This window comes from Thermobia domestica, chromosome 17 (genome assembly GCF_964235325.1).
Source record: "Thermobia domestica chromosome 17, izTheDome1.hap1.1, whole genome shotgun sequence".
NCBI classification, from domain to species: Eukaryota; Metazoa; Arthropoda; class Insecta; order Zygentoma; family Lepismatidae; genus Thermobia; species Thermobia domestica.
The window spans coordinates 5,063,729-5,086,722 of NC_137470.1; the positions used below are offsets into that span (position 1 = coordinate 5,063,729).

The following is a 22,994-nucleotide window of genomic DNA, read 5'->3' on the forward strand; positions in this document are numbered from 1 at the left end:
AGCTCTCACATTAGTTGTTGGTAGGGTTATTTGGGTTATCATTAAGATAAAGAAGCAGTTTAGTTCTTCGCAAGAGAATGTCAGTGTTCTGTAGCAAGTAAGCCCGATTTGTGTAACTTTAAGTAGACTAAAGTGGTATTTTTTTTAGACAGAAATGTTCTTTTTCTTGCAAACACAGGGTGCTAGAGGAATGTGTCACAATATTTTGGGAATAGATTCCTCACATGAAAATAAGAAAAAAGTTCATATTAACCTGTGCTCAAAAGTAGATAGTTTCGGAGTTATGGGGTGCCGAAAACGTGAAATAAGTGAACTTTGAAAGATCATAGCTGCGCTACTATAAGACCTACCGTAGTCGGATCAAGACATCACTTGGGAACTGGTATGTGAACTATCGAAACATCCATGTTTAAGGATGTTCCAGAATCGGTGTGTGTATATATATTAAATAATTTTCCAGGAATTACCCACAAAAATTTAATATAATACCAATTTTTAGAGAGCTAGGTGGAGAGTAATAAAGTCCTCCCAAACAACCTCTCTCAAAATGATTGTGCAAGTACCAAAGGTTTTGAAAGGTGGCTATTTGGATAGTTCACATACTAGTTCCTCAGTGATGTCTTGACTTGACTACGATAGGTCTCATAGTAGTGAAACTGTGGACCTTTAAAAGTTCATTTTTTCACGTTTTCGGAATCGTATAACTACGAAACTGTGCGCTTCCAACCACAGGTGCATATGAAGTCTTTTCTTATTTTGATGTGAGGAAGCTATTCCCAGTGGCCCAAAAGTAGGTATACAGTATCGTACTGCATTTTATATCATTTCTTATTGTTACCCATCAGGTAGACTTAGTTTCTTTATTATTTGTTCTTAATGTGATTTTACTTACATCTTAAGCTCGGAAGAGTCGAAGCAAATAAACTCATAAACTAGTATGTTATACTTGATCAATTTCAGAGGTATATACCTACTTTTCTGCCACCCTGTACGTATTATGATAAATTTTTATAACAGCCTGTGTGTGTGTATATATATGTATGTAGGGTGAGTGAAAATGATGTTCCCGATATCAATGATTATTCGTTTTACTTTTAATAACACTTACGTAAACAGATTACACACACTGACTGATCAACTCAAAAAGTTTTTTTTTTTTTTTTTTTTTCTAACGTTATAAATGTTCAATATGCGATCCACGAGTTACACGACACATTAGTCTATAATCAAGTTCCTGCCAAACTCTTCCTAGCATGTCAGGATCGACATCGACCACAGCTGCAGTGATGCGCCCACGCAATTCACAGTTGTAGCAAGTGGCACCACAAATACCCTAAATTTTCCACAGAAATGCCGGTGAACTTGCACAACGGACTTAGTCGTATGAGAATGAAGCACACAGAACACACTGTTACCTGTAGGAACCATATTGCTTACTTCGACTAAACTGCCTCCCAGTGGACGTCTACGTAACTACGCCTTTGCAATAGAAAGAAAGAAAAATAAACTTGAGATTATATTTAAAAAAAAAATATTGACAAGAAAAGCTTATTACTGTCCGAATATTAAATTAACGAAGTGGCCCCGCGTAGCGTAGTCGTTAACGCTCTCGCCTTCGATGCGAGCGGTCCCGGGTTCGATTCCCGGTGGGGTCACTCGGTCGAAAAATTGTAACACGCTTTTCCAGGCCAGCCACCCTGAATGAGGTTTTCCGCCCACTCCCACCAGGCAAATTTCGGGGTGGTACCTAACTTATAGGTCCCAGGCCGCTTCCTTTCTTCCTTTCCTTTCCCCGGATTGTGTGCTCGCCGAGGGACGTCATCCCTCAAATCGTGAAGGACTAAATGGCCTTAGATGCCGAAAGCCCAGAAATCTAAATCCTAAATAAATTGACGAAATCGGGAACATCATTTTGACTCACACGGTATATTTATATTAAATTGGTGTGTATGTGTGTTTTTCCAGGAATTGCCCTCAAAAATTTAATCTAGCTGTAAGAGAATTCGGTCAACATAAAACATGTGATAATAAAACCGTAATTTAATTGTTTCTTGGAAGACCCAAGTGAGCGTAATGATAATATACCCAATAAGTTGTATTGAAATTGTAGATTTTATAATCAAAATATCTTCAAAAATATATGTCCAGTGCACAAAGATAACACTAGATATTTTTTCTCAAAACAACACAATGCATGTGTATCTACAATCAATAGTAATACAAATAGAGGCTTACTGAATAGCAGGTAACTTTTCAACTTCCAATTACCTTCTTTTTTCTTTCTTCAGAAATAATTTTAAAGCCACAATTTGACCATTTCTCACAATACTCGATGGTATTTGTAGTTAACCACAAAAAAGATAACTTCAATTCCGACTACACTGTTCAATTACAATGATTTGATAAACTCGCAGAAGTCAAATTTTACCGATTTGATGACTAGTCCGCAAGTGGCACTAGCCATTCGCTTTCCGTTCAGTTCGAATTCTATTTAAAATGATGGCCACACTTAATGCTACTAGTTAGAACAACGCATCAAAAGAGCTGACTCTCTTTTTATTTTATTTATTATTTATTATTTTATTTATTTTATTTTATTTTATTTTTTTTTTTTTTACATATTTTATCTTCAAATCATTACAACATATATTGCTCTTATGGAACTATAATTCAGTTCCAATGAAAAAGTGGTCTTGATGATGACAGGTCGTCTTAAAGTGTCTTCGCTCTACTTAAGAAATAGTAGTGAAAACATACTAAAAGTTCTTTCACTAAACATTTCATCAAATAATGAAGGGAAGAAATAGCGAAAAAAAAAAAAAAAGTAACTTCAAAACATCCAGGTGGTATGTCTTTTGCGAGACAAATACTACACCCACAGTGAGCGAAAGGTTTTCTACCTCATTCACACTCTAATATGCCTGTTTTCACGTATCAACTCTCGCAATGTTGTTTTCCGTGACTGCAAAGAGAGAACGTCCAGGTTGTGGCGAATCTTCAACACTTGTTACATCCCGAATTAACTTATCTGCCCACTCGTACACTTGTGTTCGACTCAAACAACTTTCATCATATTGCACTGACATCCGACGGTGAATTGCAACCCTTCAGCTACCAGAAATCTAATGACACTCCGCTGCTACACCAGTGGTAGAGCGTTCACTTCTGGTGCATGGGGTCTTTGGTTCCATCCCAGCTCGTGCCAAATGAGCTTTGTGATATATAAACACAGTGTGTGGGTCTTTTCTCGGTTTTGTCACGTTTCCTGCCACTTTCTTCATTCCACCACTTCACTCACTCCTCATCATGACCGCCTCCTTTAGCGTAGCCGGCATAACCGTGGGACGTAAAACTTTATGATTTCATTTCATTTCCACTGCTCGACGTTGGTGCCGCCATTTTGTTTCACTGACTCCCAACATCCCGTTCGCGAGGCAGGTGTGTCAGACCCAACTCATAATAGTTCTAGGGCACCACTAAAAAATAACAAAGAAGCACAAACTTGGTCGAAGTGTTGTATTTTTTTATACAAGTCACTATACTTTTCTGGTTATTTATTGAATGGACCCTGTATTTATTACTGTTGTATATAACAAGAAATTTCTATAATGAAAGGTGATGGGAAAGTCCAAATTCCCGTGTACCATCTTTTAGCTCTATCCTAAGAAGATAGAATTTTACAATATTCAGCTGTTCTTAAAATAAAAGGGATGAAAATTGTGTTGACCTTTTCTGTACTTACCTCAAGTTTTTATTTCACGGTTTGTTTAATGCATAACGCACACATCTTGTTTGATTAAAAAGCTTGCTCCTTGTTTAGTAAAGTAAGTGAATCATTTAGGACGACATTGTATTATTTTACCCGTTTCTCTATTTCAGGTTTTGGAAGCCATGTTTCTGATGGTGTTGGGCAGTGTGATGATAGACAAGAAAGTGCCCTTCATTTGTTAGGGAAGTGCATTTTTGTGGCAGCGACGGAAAGAAGTTAGTTAGAATCGCTACCCACGACTAGTGGTATGCTCTCTACGCAAATGCAATCGTGACTGCGAAGAAGAACTAGCTTCATAGCAATGTACAGTGTGGACTTTTGACGTTCAAGTGCCACCGCTGCCTGTTCGTTGGAAAGGTAAAATGATATAGTTAAACAAAGATTTATACGGTTATAGAAGAAATTGTTGATTTTTATCATGAAACACTTTGGCGTTTTATGTTATTATTTCGTGGAACATTGCGCTTAACGTTAGTGGTATGACGATAGTAAGCACTGATATTTGACTTCAGCGCTCGATATATTTTGTCGTTTATTGGGTTAAGGTCTAATGGATACGGCAGGAACAAAATGTTGACTCTGTAACAATGTATTTAATCTTAAGTTGCTGAGTTCCTCGTGTAATTATCAGGTGTAATATTGGTAGTAAGCGAGTAAATATGTTCCATTTGTTTTAATGGGAAAAGATTGGCTGATTAATGTGTACTTACATTTTATTGTATTTTTTTAATTATAAGTAATCACTAGCAAGAGTATGTTTACGACGAAAATTGAAATGCAGTTATTGATCTCTTGTGAAAAAAATACTTTTTTAGATATTGTCGCAATTGTCGAAAAGTATTTGTAAACAAATCTGAAATATCGTCATACCCTAACAGCAATTAAAACTCGTGATACATTGACGTGTATAGATTTTCATATTCACGTCTTCTGTTACTATCATCTGAAGTCCTTCCTTTTGAAGTAAATTCTGTGCTTATTTCTTGTGTGTAACTATGTTCTTTTTCTCCCCCCCCCCTCCCCGTCAGTGGTCTTGAGTTCGTTTCTTTTGAGATCTAAATGAGGTTGCCGCCTGTTCCTACTCATTCATATCCACAACATTGTTAATTCCAACCCTGTGGAAGCAACTGCTTGTGTACTTTCTACGAGTTTCTGCTTGCTTACAATCTGCCATGTAACACTGACGTTGGGCCAACTTTCAAAGATCGTTCAGTCGGTTTAAGTTACTCTTTATAATCAATCTTTGAAGAGATTGTGTATCACATGTAACTGAAGAAGCTCTGTGCTTATCGTATATATTGGTGAATATGCAAAGGAATTAACAGCTGAAAATCACTTTATATATTTGTAGCAGCGGTACTTTCCCCGAGATGGCCACTTCTATCAAGTTTCTACTAAATTTAGAAATGTTCTTATTTTTAGTCGGTGCATTGTAAAGTTTAAACGTAATATCTACAAGTTTAATGACGAGTTATTCTACATATGTAGATAATTATTCCTCTTCTTTTGATCTTGATTACTAAAGGCCATAAAATAAATTCATTGTTTCCATATAAAATTAACGTAATCTATTAAAATGTTCAGTAATACAGGTTGGCGCGGAGCCGACGGACACATTTAAAATTTGAATGTTGCGCAGTTGCGATAGCTTGGAGTGGGTTACGGATGGGAAATTGGAAGAGAATCGAATGCCATTTTATAGAAATACTATAACAGCTACCATGGACATTGTTGGAACGTTGAACAATGTGTTTTCTATGTTCGTATTCATTACGAAACGAAGCCAGTCATTAAAGTGCAGCGATTGTTCAGATATTTCATTGTTGCCTTACATTACGGTAAAAGTCCATTGTAACTGTTTCAGTGTTCTTTTGAAACGGCATTGTATCCACTTTCCATCTCCCAGCACCAACTCACTCCTAAGCTATCGCGCCTGCGCAATATTAAACATCGAAATGTGTCGGTCAGCTCCGCGCAAGATGTGGGCTAATGAAAACTGGACTCGGAATTGACAAAAATCAGCCTAGGACCACGCGAACTAAAAGTCAGCGAGCTGTATGAGCTATTTTTATAATCATTAAAATGTATGCATTATTGACTGTCACTATTCTTCATAGGAATCCATTTTATTTTCTTTTTGGATTGTATGCTTTCAAGATAATTTTACTCTTTAATTTCCTACTCTTGGTTTAAGGATAGTAATGAAATTGTTGCATGTTAAAGTACATTGGAAAGCCTATTTTCTTCCATGACGAATGTTATTCTAAACCAGACACTAAATTTCCCTACTACTCAAACTTTCGAAACATTTGAGAATGCATTACATTCAAGTTGTGGTCGGTGAACCTTCTCTGAACTGTTGTCCCAGCCTTTGTGATACTTGGAATCAAGACATGGAATCATTTCCTCTTCATTGCTTTCTGATAGCGCTGTCTCTTTTCATTTAAAACTTGATTAACCGTTGACATCTTCCACCTTGCGTCTGTCTGCAATGTTTTCAGCAATTTAGTTAGCATGTTGTCAAGATGTTTACAGCAAATATATAACACGATAAATTAGAGCATAAAAAAAAAAGAAAACAAAATCCACTCTGAAACTACATAAATAAATAATGCACAGAAAATTTAGAATCCAAAGCAGAAAAGTTCTAACAGAACATTGTGTGAGGAAAAAAAACTATTCTGACCAACTCAGTATATTGTGGAAGTTTGAACTCTTGCATATTTTGGAACTTGACAGAAACTGCAGTGCACGTTGTGCAGGTAATACTTATTTGTCATCATCACTCTTTATCGAACTCGGTAAAAGAGGATGCATATTTCTAGTGTGAGCTTAAACTATTTAAAAAATGATAACGCTTTTTCAGCGCTTAAGCAGAATAACAATGATAACTTTCAATGACATTGTGAATTGCACATCTGTTGTTCCTTCATATTTAGTTTTTATGTTGAATTTCATTTACATGCTGTTTAAAAGGTAATTTCTGTCTGTATTAGGCATAATATCACTCATGTGTTTCAATAAAAGAAACCTGTTATATGTATATTTTCCGTCTTTCGAATTGACAAATATGTTATTATTTATAGCTAGGTGCGTTACAGCTACGTTTAAAAGTAAATTTTGTTCGGTAAAGTTTCTTGTTATTAATCGCGTTTGAGTGAGTTAGTTAGTTAAGGCAGTGGTTCCCAACCGGTGTGTTGCGGCACACTTGTGTGTCACGCAGTTCCATAGTGTGTATCTCGAAATTTTAGAAAGTAAAAATGAAAGGCTAAAGGAGGCGGTGATGATGAGAAAATAAAGGAAATGGTGGAATGAAGGAAATGAGAGAAAACGCGAGAACCCCGAGAAAGTCCGCAGGAACGAAGTTCACTTGGCGCGAGCTGGGCTCTAACCAAGGACCGTAAGCACCAGAGGTAGCTCTGCCACTGAGCCACCGCGGCCCTTTTAGAATGTAATATTTACGAAGCATTTTCTAATTAGTTAAAATCAAATTTGAGACAAAATGTACCAGTCAACGTCTCCAACGGTAGCAACAATGACCAGCACTGCGTAGTCACTAAGTTATGGACACGTCTTACGCTGCTATAATTCATATAATCTATATATTGAAATGCTAGGTGTATATGTTTGTTCTTTCGCGTTTTGAGTTAAGTAGTTTCGGCCTGCAGCAAAGATTAATATTGCTGCAGGCCGAAACTACGGTGTTAGGCAACCAGTAGAGAAACTACATATGGCTGGTTGACGGACATTGCAGGTGCTTTTCTTAAATCTGAATGGCAAAACCTATTGCATGCTGGCAACTTCAAAGGCCTCATGAGACGCAATGAGGCGTACTCGGATGGATATGGATTTACTAGAAATTTCTATTTCCACTTGATATCATGTTACTTCTACAAATTTGCTACAAACTCTCTCCAACATCTATACATAGCAATTCACTTCCTTTGTGAGTCTCCTATCCTTTATTTGTGTGAGTAAGGAGACATGCACAGTGGAAAGGAGATCCCTGGTCATAACAGAACGATGTGCTGAGTAGACAGCGCAGATTCAGCTAGTCATTTAATAAAAATCAAGCAAGTTTGCGACGATGTCCTGGGCTCTCAGTAAAGTGTGTCGTCAGTCAAGAAAGGTTGGGAACTACTGAATTAAATTATAATCACCCAATCTTTCTTTTTATATCAATTCAAGAATTAATTTTATTTTGAATTACGTTGAACTTAATATTCATCGTTGTTTTGAGTTAACTTTTTTTTTTTTTTTTTAAAGTCATTTCTCCTTTATTATGCTTTATTGATAATGAAATGTGCTCTTCACTTGGAAGTAAACTTCAGTTCTTTTAAAAAACGTTGTCGCACAGTTCTCACATCAATCATCTACTGATGAAAAGTATTTTCCTAGCATGACTGCTTTCGAATCAAACCTTGTTTGAACCATGTCTAGCACTTGGACTTGTGGCCTTGGGAGAACTTATACTCTTTCATTTTGATGTTTGTTTCTAGCAGATTTCTTCAACTTACTTCGTTACACACTTCCCACCTTATAAAAACTGGTCTCCACACTTTCAAACTCAAATCTTACAGATGTGTCTCCTCTCCCTTCCTTGAGAATAGCATGTAATACTTTAAGAATGGAGCGTCAACGAACAGTTGATAGGATTTGAAAATACAGTTCTTGCTTAGTATAAGTTAGGATTATCAGTTTCCTCCCTGTTGATGATCTAACTGATTTTAGAGCAATCACATATAGAGTTTCGTATTTCTAACTAGAATTGTACCGCGTTATTGATATTTGAAACTTTTCTATTTGTATTTTTATAATGGTGTGTTAATATTTGATTTTTTTTTGTCATGTCGCAGTGTTCCTCGATTCCCCTCCCTTAAGTCAACAATGTTATTCTTGTTAAAGGATGCAGATACTCTTTTAAGTAGAAGATAGACAGTGACATGATGAGAGCCGTATGGTATTCAGTTTGGTATATAAGTTCTTAATTTTCGTACATCTTGCACATATATATCAATTTTCTGTTTACCTCAAGTTCATTATTTGTATAAATACATGTGCCGCTTTTTATTAAATGTAAATACGTTAGCGTTATTATTATTTTATGGTGTTTATTATTACAAATGTAGATCTGTTAAATGTTTTGTAATAAGAGTTCATAAATTATTTATATTTATTTTATGGCAGCTATTATCTGTGTCACTGTGTATTCCTTTTGGACGTACTGTTTACTGCAATTCGCAAAGATAATTTCTTAAGTGGTGTCAAACTAGGAAGTTAATAAAAGCTATAATTTAGCTGGCGTTGAAGAGAAGAGTCAAAGAGGAGTAGTGTTGTTAGAAAAAACTGGACATCCACCTTTCTTAACATCACCGCATTGCCACAACACGTAGGAGAGTTAAATGCAGTATTTTGGATTGAAATAAATCTTAAACGGGCGAGAGACTTACTTGACTCACTTCCGCTTATGGAGAAGAGAACAGGGCGTTTTAACAGGTGGGTGTTGAGAATTTTTTTGAACAATACTGCGTTGTTAAGAACATGGGATGGGATTTATTTTTAGGAAAGGCATAATTAACAATTTTCAAATACCTGAGAGAAATATCATAGAGGTACCAAAGTTGGGTTATCAACTATAATCTTGAAATTACAAAACTGATATGTCGAATTAGTTGTTCAACGACAATTTGTGAAGAACTCATTAAGACACGATTTGACAACGAACTTCCCCCACTGAAAACTTTGTTTTCCAAAATATTCAGAAATTAAGGACGTATCTATGCGATTTGCTTACTCTAAAATCTCGTATTTTTATGTAGTATGTAAAGATTATATTTTATGTAAGAATTGAATGATGATAGTGTCTGGCACACCTTGTAGCATTATTATATATTACCTTTATTTAGAAGCAATATTTCATAGGTCTTAAATACTAAAAGTGTTGAAAAATAGCTTTTTAAGTACCAAAGAAGGTAAACTAAAGCAGATAACGATTACTTGAGTTCGTAAGACATCTGTTACCTGAACAAATAAGATGGGAAGGCTTGTTCCGAGAGGTGAAACTACAAAGATTAATGTTCCAAATTAATTTATAAAGTGTACAGAAAGTTACTGATCTTAATTAATGGTTGAACTAGAACGGACAATAAAAGCATATTCTGTGCCTTTCACAAATATAGAAAGTACGGTGCCAAAAATTACTATACACAGATTGCTTGTGAAACCCAGTGTGAGACAAAATTATCGACTTTTGCAAAGAAATTTTTAATCTTGTGATACTGAGTATCACGTTCGTTCTCTTGAGTTTTGAGAACAATTTTTTGTCTTCCGTAAAATTGTTTCGAAAATTGACAAATGTTTCTTTCACAACACGCTATGAATTAAAAGTGTATATCATTCCTTCACTTGGAATGTCATTTAGGCAACTAGAAGAAATATATCTTCCAAAATGATTGTTCCCAGAACCCAGGGTGATTTTCTGTACACTGTATAATATTTAAAATGACGAAGGTAAATTTACGGTGTGCAGAGTGGACTACAATGCAGAATAATGGGATTTGATATCAGAAAGAGAATAATTCATGTCAAACCCTACATCGAGATTTCTGAATTGTGATAAGCTGTATCATTAGTTAACATTTGGTGGAATATTTCAGAATCCAGGATACAACTCATTAGGTGCGAAGTAAAATCAAGTGATGTTCATATATACTTGAAATATAGAAGTCGGCGTTAAAAGCTTTTTTTTTTTTTTTTTTTTTACGAACTTAATCTAGAGAAATATACTAAAGCTCATTACAATGCAGCCGGGTTGGAAATAGTTTTATTAAACACAGCATCACATTTGTTACTGAGTTAAACGCGTGGCATCATGTTTATTTAAAATGGGGAGAGTTAATGTTGCTAGAATATTTATTTCCACTAAAAGAAAAGACACAAAAATTCTCAAAACGAAAACATTACCATATGTTTTTAAATCCACTAAAAGGAAGAGAATGACTCAGTAAACATGGTCTCAGGGCCTAGTGCTGCAACACCAGTTGAGAAACACTGGTCAAGGAAAAGGTACAAATGGTTGACGGATACACCAATCATGAACCTCTTCCATTAAAATGAAGCAACTCTTGGCGATGAAATTCTGTAAAATTTGTATATCCACACATGAAGACAGAGGAGTTGTTCTGAATGTATTATAGGGGTTTACGGAACACCAAGTTTTCTGGGAAGTACCATACTTTTTTTCCTAAATCAATCCTGTGTTAAAAAGTGATTAGTGGTTATATTATATTTGGTAATTATGTTACTTTATATAAGAAGAAAGTGATACCATATAATACTTATCACAGCATAAGTTGGCGCTCAGTTTTACAGTCATGCACAAGTATGTAGAACAATAGGCATCTGTAGCGTAAAAAAGAAAAAAAAAAAAAGAAACAAGCAATTTCTAATATAATTTCTCTTAAAAAATGTTAATGTGGGACTTAGCCCCCAACCATTCTGATACATTATTTCACGAATAGCTGTTACACAATCAACTATCTCTAGATGTGGTTGTCGATTATAATTCGTTTTCATGCTTTATATAATTATCGAATATTAGGTTACAAAGGATAAACTTAGTATTAAAATGGGATGCAGAAAAGTTGCGATTTTATACAGAGCATTGTACTCCCAGCATGGTTTAAACCTGCCACGACATGCACAAAAATCGAATCCTATCACTAGCAGACCGGTGGGAATTGTTTTTGATGCTTTCCCTTATAACAGCGAGTCACGTTTAAATAAAAATTCCTTCTTATAAACTCTCATTTTGATCATGAATTTTGAATTGGGCAACTCGCGTATAGTTTTACTTGTCTTATATGACTGGGCTCGAGTATCCATTCAAAGTTCTTGAAACGACAACTGTTCATTCATTAAAGTTTCTTGGAGGAAAACAACTCATATTTATCCAAATTTTACATTTGGATGAGAGTAAGTGTAGTTGCCGTTATATTCACAAGCAACGAGTGTATATCGCGCACAGAAAACAACGGACTCGATGAAGTTTCTTAAATGTTACAGATGCCATTCTATTCAGAACGAAGGTGTATATTTTAATTCTGAAATTTCAAACAGATCACTAGTCATAAGTTGAATGTAATTGAAAGCAGAACGTAACGAAGGTATTTGCCAATAAAATCTCCCGTAGCTAAGACATACACATTTCTTTGTGTTAATTGTTGTGTGTGTTGCTAATTTAATGTTTCTCGGGACCACATTTTACAAGCTATGACATGAAAAAAATCGATATGAGTTTTTAGCTCAAACTGGTAAAAATAAAAAATGAGACAGTATTATTATTCTAATTATTATTTTTATTATTAATGTTTCATACGTAAGTTTTAATGGTTACCAAAGTTAGTACGTGTGTTGTATGAATCAAATGTACATGGCGTATGAATCATGTTGTGTTTTTTTTTGTTATTCATTTAAACAATAATATGCTTATATCTCTTTTACTGTATGTTTTCTAAACAAAACACGTCTGGTTGAAGTTGAAATCGAATAGACTTCCATAGAAATATTGTATTGAGACACAAGAGAAAGTATAGATGTGTTCTAATCATAAAGGTTGTATTCCTAATCTACTGTATTTTATTTAGCTGTAGAAATGGAATATATACTGCAATCTCTCTATTAAAACAACAAGTTGAAGAGAGTGTGAATATGAATCTTGCGATTCCACCGAAAATAGATTCGAAATAATCGTAGACCTCGTAATTTAGGAAAATTGATCAAAATTTGACATTGATTGTAAGAGTATCTATTCCGTTTACCTTGTGAACATTTTTGTCAAGGCAACGCATGAGAAAACAATGTTTAAAGACAGGTAATTGATCAGAATTCATCGCTGTGTTATAGATACTGTTTTTCGAGATCTAATTTGCAAATCTTTTGGTTATGGTTATACTTTTTAAAAAAATCCTGTAAACAAACTCATCGAAAGCTCCACAGGTTGTCATAAAATTTAAATTGAATATACCATTCAAAAGTTGATTATTCTCTTTTAGGGTAAGTGATTACAATCTAACAATAATAATGTTTCGAAACTCGATAGTGTTCATAGACGGGAAGTAGTGAAGTGACCTTTCCGCAGAAACATGTAGTTCAGTTTGCAGCATTTCGTACAGAATACAAATCAACGCATTTTAATGATTGTTCCGCACACTTACCATGTCTTTGTTTGCTATATGTTTCACAACACGAAAAACTATTTTGTGGTGTTCATAGTTTTCTATTGATGTAATAATAACGGTGGTGCTATATCGGGCCAGTACCGGAATCACAATAAATATTCTGAGCTGTTTAGTAACATGGCTGGTTTAGGTGCTGCTGTTTTCACATTCCTGACATTAACAGTAATGGAGTACACTTTACTTTCAAATATAAATGTTTGTTTCTCATGTTAAGCATATGCATTTTAGGATGAGTTCTAGTATTACTTTATTGTATGCATTTTTAGATCATGCTATTTTACTAGGCACTTATCTTTAGTATTGGTAAATTCCACACAAACAGTTAATGATACAGTAAGGAAACGTTGTAATCACTTAGTTTGCAGTTATAAGAAAGTGCATTTGAAATACATTTCAGTAACATGTATTTTTTTTTTTTAAGACCTGCCTTAGAGGAAAGTACTTATCCTGTTACTCATCGTAGCGTATATATGCTATAGTGTTTCTCGAGCGTTGTACTGAAGTTACATGTAAAGGAGTCGAACCAAAGTAAATAAAAAGAATTATAATGTTTACAAGATTTCTTTACGTTTAAAGTCACTGTATATAATTAATTTGAATAACAACAGAATCTGACCAATTTAAACTTTTAATATTACTAATAGCATATATTACAGTTTCGACAATGTGAGTTAGACAGATTATCACAGTGGTTTCGAAATTAACAAATCAACCTTAAATGTTCATAAAACTAAATGCGTATTTTTTTAGAAACAGACATCAAATGCAAAACATCAATGATTATCGTATTACAGTAAGCTCTCAAAAGGTAACAGTTGTTGAAAACATAAAATACCTAGGTGTTTGGTTTGATCAATATTTCACATGGGAAACATTGTTCTGAAATCAGAAAGAGTTTTGCTACACACGGGGTTAATGTTTAAAATATCTGAAATGTTTCCAGAATCGATCGCAAAATTATATTACTATGGATTCATCCACCTTTGATACAGAATCGAAGCCTGATATGGAGACTTAACTGCCCACCTTAAATATAAAGCTGCCACCAGGGGCGGATCCAGGACGGACTTCTGGCGGGGGGGGGGGGGTTGTAATACTTATACTTAGAGCTACTTTTAAGAGCTCTAAACTCTGGGATGGGTTTTATTTATATATAAAATTAGAAAAAGTTTCCTCTTTTGGGGAGAAGAAGGTAATAAGAATAATAAAAAATGAACATTTCCTTGGCAATACAGAATCGCTATTTCACGAACTGAACATATTAAAAAAAAAAGATAAACTTTATTTTTATACGATAAATTGCGTAATGTACAGAATTCTCAAGAAAGATGCAAGTATATTTTGACCACCATTTGTTGAAATAAAGCACTCAGTTAGTGCAAGTGCAAAGGTAAACAAAGAACTTGAAAAACCAAAACCACGATTAAATTATGGCATCAAAAGTATCAGGTATTAAGGCCTGGAATGCCCTACCACTGAGTATGAGAGAACTACAACTTTTAGCAAAAAAAAAAAAAAACTATCTTATTATGTCATTATTATTATTATTAACTTATTAAGTATTTATAAGCTCATGTAACTTTGTGTTATCTACATATATTAAGTATTTACTCGCCATCCTGCAATATGTAAATAATTTCTGAAAATGAGAATCGCAAACCACAGAAGCTCGGTCTCCTCATTAATCGTTTGTAAAAATTATGTAACTGTTTTTATCATATATTAATGAAGTCTAAATTCTAAAATAAATTTATGATGAAGGCAAATGTTATATTGTCGAAACTGTAAGAAAGATTGGTAATATAATAAGTGTTTGTGTTGCTGAGATTCTTCTGAAGGCAGTGATATATTTCTGAAAGCGTAAACTATTAGTGATAAAAGTGTTTGCTTTGGTGTTTAAAGTTATACGTAGGCCCGAAGCTAGAATGCACAAAATTCAAATTAATTTCAACTTTTTTATTTTCAATGCCACTTGGAAATAACCTTAGGAAATCGGAAAATGATTATAATCCTCCAAAACTGTTACTATCTTAATGCTCTTCTGTTGACATGATACACTTAGAATATTTTTGTTTGATACATACGTTACGCTAAAATATTGTTTTAAGTACTTTCGTATTAAAGCAGGCAAAAAGAAGCTATAATTGGTTGTAAAATATGTTAGAGCAGGGAATACATAAACTTTAAAATGGACATGTTGAGCTTAGAAAATGGAGATTGTCAGGTGAAGAAAAGGAAGTTTTCTCATTCGTAATTAAGCTTAAGCTCTGTTGAGACAAAAAGATTGAATATTTGTTGTAACAAGGGCGCACTGATCATAAGATCTTGAGTAAATAAAACTATGGATGCAGGTTGGATTGCAAAGAAAGAAAAAAATACAGTAGCAGCCAGTCCTTGTTTCTCCTACGTAACGCCATTTTAAGTTCAGCAATAAAGTTTATAAAAGCATAAAAGTACAAGTGTAGTATATGCTGCTGCTCCTACGTATTATGAAATAAAAATGGTGAAAATTTTGCAGCTATTAAAGACATATATCATAGCTGTAATAGTGTTCAATTTTTATATGCAAGTACCTGTGCTGACATATGTATGTCAGTGTTTTAATTACATTTAAGGCATTTTTATATGGTGTCTTAAGAAAATCTGTGCTTTTAAATATAACTCGTGTTGAAAATTGAAAAAAAAAAAAAATCTTCAAGTCTTTTGCTGTAAATAAAAAGAACAAATATTACAAAAACCAATTACTCTGATCTCTCTATTATGAATAAACCATTTTGAAGAAAAATGCATTCATATGTTTTGTGTGCAAATCAGGCGCTTCCACAATATATATAAATATATATACATACATATAAAACTTCCACTACCACCTCATCATCATGTTAAGAATGTAATGTTTAATTAAATTATACCAATAAATTTGGTTCAACTTCACTTCTTGTATATTTATTTATAATCCTTTGCATTTTTCGAACCAATGTGTTGCTGATTTCTTTATTATACTACATATAAAATGTATCTAGTTCAAAGAAATCAGGTGAGTTTCGGTTTATGGTCTATATCAGTGGTTTTTAATCTGAGGGGTGCGAGGAGTGGGCAAGGGGGTTCAATAAATTATGAAATAAACCACCACTTGCAATGACGATCTTCAATTTAGTAAACTTCATAGTTGTTTGACATTTTGTTCTTGTTATGGGAAGGAGGGGGTGCCAGATAAATAAAGTTGAGAACCACTGATCTATATAATAAAAATACTGGGGGACTGGTGGTTTAGTGGTAGAGCGCTTACCTATGGTGCGTGAGGTCCCTGGTTCGATCCCTGGCCAAGTAAGTTTGTGGTGGACAACATGGTGTCCGTGGGTTTTCTCGGGGTACTCCTACTTCCTCATTCTACCAATTCTTCCATCATTCACTTGCCTTAATCACCTGTCTCCCTTAGCCCAAAGGGCAAAATCCTGGGACGTTAAACTGAAAGATCCCATTTCATAATAAATTTACTTGATATTTAAAATATATTTTAGTAGGCAATCATTTTGTGTCAGTCGACAACCAACATCGTGTTGAATACCATTACGCGTGCCAAGTGGTCTAGGCATACCTGGAAAAATAGAATACGACTTTCTAGTAGGACGATTGTGGTAAAGCTATGTACAGATACTTCTCAATTTAATGAAAACCCGGAGATCGAAGCATATCGCATCAGAGTTGTACTGAGGGCAAAAATTAGGCCAACGCGGCATTAATCTAGCAAGTTGCATTCTTTTTAGGTTTTTACATTAAATTGATAAGTATCTGTATCAAGTGAGCTTTTAATCATTCTAATTTTCTACCATATCTGTTACATGTTCAAATGCTTCAATGCAAATTTTATTGATTAAACAGAAGTTCTGAGTGATTATTTTCGGGACAAGTTTATATTCATACACCTTTATTATACGTTTGTAGATCACCCAAATCTGCATATGAAACAATTTGCTAAGAATGATAAATGTATTCATAAATAAAAATTTATACGAAGATATCAAGCAAAACACCAATCGCAGCGTCAACTTGTTGGTGGTAAGTTAAAACGTAAGTAATGAACCACTGAACCGAATAAAACGCACAGTAAAATATCGTTGGTGGAAATTTCACTCCTGCCATCACGAAAAAAAAAAAAGACCTATGGACTATGGAACCATATTGTAAAATTAACTTGATAAAATAGTACGAAGAGCAATTTAGCACATGATGTTGGTATTCTCTCACAACCTTTTCATTATAAAATTCCTGTTACATACAATATAAGACGAAGTCACTGTAAGTGTGGTCCTAAAACCAATATAAAGTTTCTATGTAGTTTGGCTAAATAGGGGTCCCTAAGCCCAGGCAGCCAAGGGAAGAATGCCACAGAGCTCCAGGCAAGTAAAGAGAGTCGTTGAGTTCCCATACAACTCCAGGCAAGTTAAGAGAGTGGTTGAATTCCCATAGAGCTCCAGGCAAGCTTAGAGAGTGGTTGAGTTCCCATACAACTCCAGGCAAGCTAAGAGAGAGGTTGAGTTCCCATAGAGCTCCAGGCAAGCTAAGAGAGTGGTTGAATTCCCATAGAGCTCCAGGCAAGCTAAGAGAGTGGTTGAGTTCCTATAGAGCTCCAGACAAGCTTAGAGAGTGGTTGAGTTCCCATACAACTCCAGGCAACCTAAGAGAGTGGTTGAATTCCCATAGAGCTCCAGGCAAGCTAAGAGAGTGGTTGAGTTCTCATAGAGCTCCAGGCAAGCTAAGAGAGTGGTTGAGTTCCCACAGAGCTCCAGGCAAGCTAAGAGAGTGGTTGAATTCCCATGGAGCTCCAGGCAAGCTTAAAGAGTGGTTGAGTTCCCATAGAGCTCCAGGAAAGCTAAGAGAGAGGATTTGACCAGCCGAAACTGATGTCGATGGGGTCCTTACATGGTGTTCTATACTTTCTTCTGGACAGCGGTGGCGCTAGTGTTCTTATGTCACATGACCTGAAGATGAGGATTCCTGTTGTCTGCTTGTTGTAGTAGAAAAGCATATGTTATTGTTTATAAACAAGAAGCACTTATTGGTATTTACAAATATACTCACGTGTAGGATATTTCGATTGTCGTAGGTGCACATCGTGGCTCGAAATTTGCAAATCTTACTCGCGTATTTGTGTTTTGGATAATTTGGCATTATACCATATGCGTCCCTCGTAGGCGTAATGCGGGACGCTGAAAAGTTTTTTTAAAATTTGGGGTGTCCTGCCTAATTGGGGACAAGTGGCAACCCTAGTCACAAACCATGGTGGCAATGTCTAGTAACTTACAAACTGTCTGGTTTAAGAAATTCAAAGATGGAATGTAGGAAAGAAACACTGGACGATACTCTCCAAAAAAAAAAAAAAAAAAAAAAAATCCAATGAAGAACACACCCATAGCAAACCACATGTCTCATAATTATAATGGGGGGAGGGGAGAGAAAAAACATATTTAAAGAAATGATTTTCAAAAAAGGTTTCAAGGCTGGTTCGGCTTTCTATCGGAAACATTTTGTTTCTTCGGTTACTTGTTTGGAAACTAGTACTACAAGAACGGGTACAGCCCTCGGCGAAAATTACACTGATTTCAGTGAAAACCCAAAACTATTGGACATAATTGTTTGGGTTAAAATCATATCAATTCCTGAAGAAAACTAAAATGCAGGCTTTCATTAAAAAAAATAATAAAAAAAAAAAAACAATTTGGCCATCTCTAATGACATGTCTCTAGTTACTTTCAGTGTGGACTAATGCGATTTTTGGTAATATTCCCTTTTCTAAAATTACTCTACATTTTATACATTCATCAATATGTTGCAGGGTATTGCAGCAAAAGTTAGTGAAGGTTTAATTTGGGATCTAACTTCTTTATTAGACTTCCAAACTATGCTCTGTATAAGTGTCGAAAGTCTTATAGAACAGTTTTATCTCTTGACAGATATCAGAGCAAAACAGTAAGGAATATCGAGATGCGGTTTGTCGTAGTAAATTTAGCATCCCAAGGATAGGATCCATTTCCTCCATTAATCTTCCGCATAAAAGGAAGTGGTTCAAATTAGTCATGTCCGATTTCAACGTTTATCACCATAAAAGAAAAACTGTAACAGATAGCAAAAGGCTGTTTTTTGTTTTCACTTTTTAGTTTTCCAACGTAACATATGACTATACGAACATTCTACCAAAACTGAAGGTGATAGAAGTTTAACATTGCTTCCAGTTTAAATACTGATTTCCACAGCAAAAAGAGTAAGAGATACCGAGACGTGGTCTTCTACAATATATTTAGCGTCCTGAGCATAAGTTTCATATCTTCTTTTAAGCTATTTAAACCGGAAGTGGCTAAAATTAACCATATCTGGTTTCAACATTTGTTCTCATAAAACGAAAACTACCAGGTATGGAGAAGCGGTTTCCTCAAAGTATTCACCGTCTCAAGACAAAATACCATGACAATGCTGAGCACTATCAAAACCGGAAGTGGTTGAAATTTACTACTACTACTGGTTTCAATACTAATTTCACAGATCAAAAACGGTAAGAGATTGAAATACTTTTTTTCTGCAATTGATTCAGTGTCCGAGGAATAGATTTTATTCCCGCCATTAACCCTCTAATCGAAGCAAAGGTGGTTCAAATTAGCCATTTCAACTTTGAATGTTTATCCCCATAAAACAAAAACGGTAACATACCAAGAAGCTTTATTTTATTTATTTATTTTTGCAAACGATTCACTGTCTCAAGGCAAGTACAACGATTTCCCTGAACACTACCAAAACCATAAGTGGTTCAAATTTAATATTACTTCCGGTTTCAATATAATTATTTCCATAGAAGAAAACCGGGAAGATATATCGGTTTTTTGCAATCGAATCTGCGTCCCAAGAATATTTTCCCTCTCTTTCGTTGTTCCTCTATTCCAGTGGTTCTCAACACAATTGCTATTACGACCTCCATTTTATCACATCCTCTTGTCAGCGACCCTCTTATAACTTCTGGTGTGATTTTTAAACAACTCTGCACGTGTTGAAAATGTTTAGTAGACCTATTTTTTGTTATTCTTAACAGTATGCATAAAAATAAAAATGTGTCTATGAGAATAAAATTCACAATAATATTTACAAATATTTTCTAGTATTCTAATTACATTTATCTCTTCCGCTTATCATCGCGATTCCCAGGTTGCGAATCCCTGCTCTATTCAAACAGGAAGTGGTTGAAATATATCATTTCCGTTTCAACATTTATTGCCGTAAAACAAATATCGTAATATGTAGCGACAAGCGGATTTATGCAATCGATTCAGGGTTTCAAGAGAGAATATCATCACAATCCGCAAGGTTCTTATCAAAACCGGAAGTGGTTGTAATTTATTACGATTATCGGTTTCAATTCTGATTTCCGTACAGCGAGAACGGTAAGAGATATCGAGATGCAGTTTTTTAAACGATTCAGCTTCCCAAGAGTACGTCTATCTCCTACCTTGACCATCTATTCAAACCGGAAGTGGTTCAAATAACGATTTCTAATTGCAATCTATCGGCACATGAAAAACAGCAGAGTAGTGGCTTTTAAATATGGATTCAGTAGCAGAGTAACAGGTTCTCTCTTCGATCTTATTCTTTTAGTCAAGTAGTTATAGATGTACTACTTCAAGTTGGAGTAGGGCTGCAGTGGCTCAGTGGTAAAGCGTTCACCTCTGGTGCTTGGGGTCCCTGGTTCGATCCCAGCTTGCGTCAAGTAAATTTTGTGGTGGATAACTTATTTTACATGAGTTTCCTCGGGGTTCTCCAGTTTCCTCCCACTTTCTTCATTTCACTCATTTCTCATCGTCTCCTTTAGCCTAACCGGCATAACCGTGGGACGTAAAACTCAAAGATTTCAGGTTTCAAGTTGGAGTATTGAGTTCCCATAGTTTGGAAGTGTACCGTGGTTTCACATTGTGAAATGAAACGCTCATTATTTTTTTTTTTTTTTTCGCCACGGGCAGTCTTGTATAAAGGACAATGACTGTTTTTTCTGTAGTTTGTAGAAGTCAGCAGCAAGCTAGCTTTGCCCCTTGCCTGCTCTAGAAGGTAATCCTCGTCCATCCACCTCTAGAGTGGCGTCAGCGTCCTTCGCTCCGTCAATGTGTTGTGACATTGACAGTATCATGGTGTGTTGTAGCTTTTGCAACGCACCCTCTAATATTTCGGTATCAATATAGCTGCATCAATTGATTAATATATTGCATTTATTTGCTTCGGTCTGTTCCGAGCTTCAAGCATGAGCGAAACGGAATTAAAAACAAACAAAAAATAAACTAAGTCAATACTTGTATTGCTAACAATAAGTAAATGATATAAAATGTCATGACCTATCAGTACGGGGCTGTATACCTACTTTTGGGCCACCCTGTATATATATATATATATATCTCAGAACATCTTGTCTGATTAATTCATTGAGTGATCGATGTAAATATCAGTAAATATATATATCATGTACATCAGGTTAAATGACGACATAACTAGTCTCTTGATGTACGTTATCTCTATACATATTAATTAGTACATTTAACCTCATCATGAAGTCAAATCCCAAAAATAAGTATTTACTTTTAATAGTAATACATTTTCACGTATTTCAATTTTGTATGGTACATGTCAGTCTTTTGCCACTCTCCGAAACTCACTGACCCGTGCAAATGCTGATGTTACATATACGGTTGAGTGAATAGGAATATTCAAAAGCATCAAGTTAACCACCGGTACATGTATTGCTCTACACATATACCAAGGACAAAGATAGCTGAGTCAATGAAAAGTTGACCCATGGACCCACCATCCATCATAACCGACTCTGCCTCACCATCCACCAAAACCCATCGTCATCAACTCTGACCTATGATCCACTGACTTTACTGAGTTTCCACTTCTATAAAAACAAGGCTATGAAATTATCACTAACCGGAGTTTGAATTTCTACGGTCAATTGCACAAGCACCGCTTTGTTACAATAACGGTGGATGTGGCCTTTAAGATGTAAAAAGATAAAGTGTTTGTCATACAATGAATTTCAATTTAATAATTCATATATAAATTATTTGCTTGTTGAATTACAGATAATTTTCAGTGAAAAATAGGATCAAATTTGAAAGTCGCAAATCAAGGCAAAGTAGGCCAACTTAAAGGAAAAGAAAACAAGTGTAAAATTTTCCATATAATTAAACTTACCCTACAAACTTAGAATTTCCATGTAATTAAGCTTGAAGTACAAATTTATGCCTATTTTTCTCACAATTTTATGGTATGTATTTATTTGTATTTGGTTTGGTTCTCAACACTCCATACAAGAAATACAAGCTTCAGCATTTATTAAAATAGCAGCCAATGAATATAAAATGCAAAGCACTGTAGTTTTTTTATTTCTCAATTTATTTCTGAACTGATATCGATTATTTTTACATATCAACCCACTACCAATTTCCCATATATAGAAAGTGTCTCCACATTAAAAGAGAATTTAAAAAATGCTAGGACACGTTGTGCTTATTGTTAATTGAGAGTTAATGTACTGAATTTCAGCTTCCTAAGTTGAATGGCTCCTAAGATAATAAATTTTTCGCAAAAATTCGGATCCTCACTCCTTCCTTAAGATACGTATTATAACGAAAGCGATATGATAACATCCGAGTGGGAACTGGTGTCTAACTATATATCAAAAGTCATTTCATTTGGTCGTGATGATCGCGCACGCATAGTTATTCTTTTTATATATACAACAATTCATATATTAGAGGTAATTCAATAATATTTTTTTCAGTAGTCAGTTCCTTTAAAAACGCACACACTGTCTCTCGAAAGCCACGTAGTAAGTCCTATTGCTATTATTACAATTACAAATATCAATATCCAAAAGTACCCGAAGTTTTCTCTTTTTTCACTTAGATATATTCATCTCAGGAAAGTAAATAGAAACAAATGAAAAACGA

The 22,994-nt window shown here is 35.0% G+C and overlaps 1 protein-coding gene and 1 non-coding gene across 8 annotated transcripts in view; both read left to right on the forward strand.

Moving 5' to 3' along the window:
• The window catches only part of metro (membrane palmitoylated protein 7-like protein metro), a 114,708-nt gene extending 98,766 nt beyond the window's left edge, over positions 1 to 15,942 (forward strand). For 6 of the 7 annotated variants that reach the window (XM_081744790.1, XM_081744791.1, XM_081744787.1 and 3 more), the window contains one exon: positions 3,880 to 15,942. The gene's annotated coding sequence lies outside the window, so the exon portion shown is untranslated. The remainder of the gene's footprint in view (positions 1 to 3,879) is intronic. The other variant, XM_081744788.1, reaches the window with a different exon arrangement.
• Positions 1,581 to 1,655, forward strand: TRNAR-UCG (transfer RNA arginine (anticodon UCG)). Its single transcript has one exon. It is a non-coding gene; the product is annotated as a tRNA-Arg (tRNA).
• Positions 15,943 to 22,994: the final 7,052 nt, after the last annotated feature.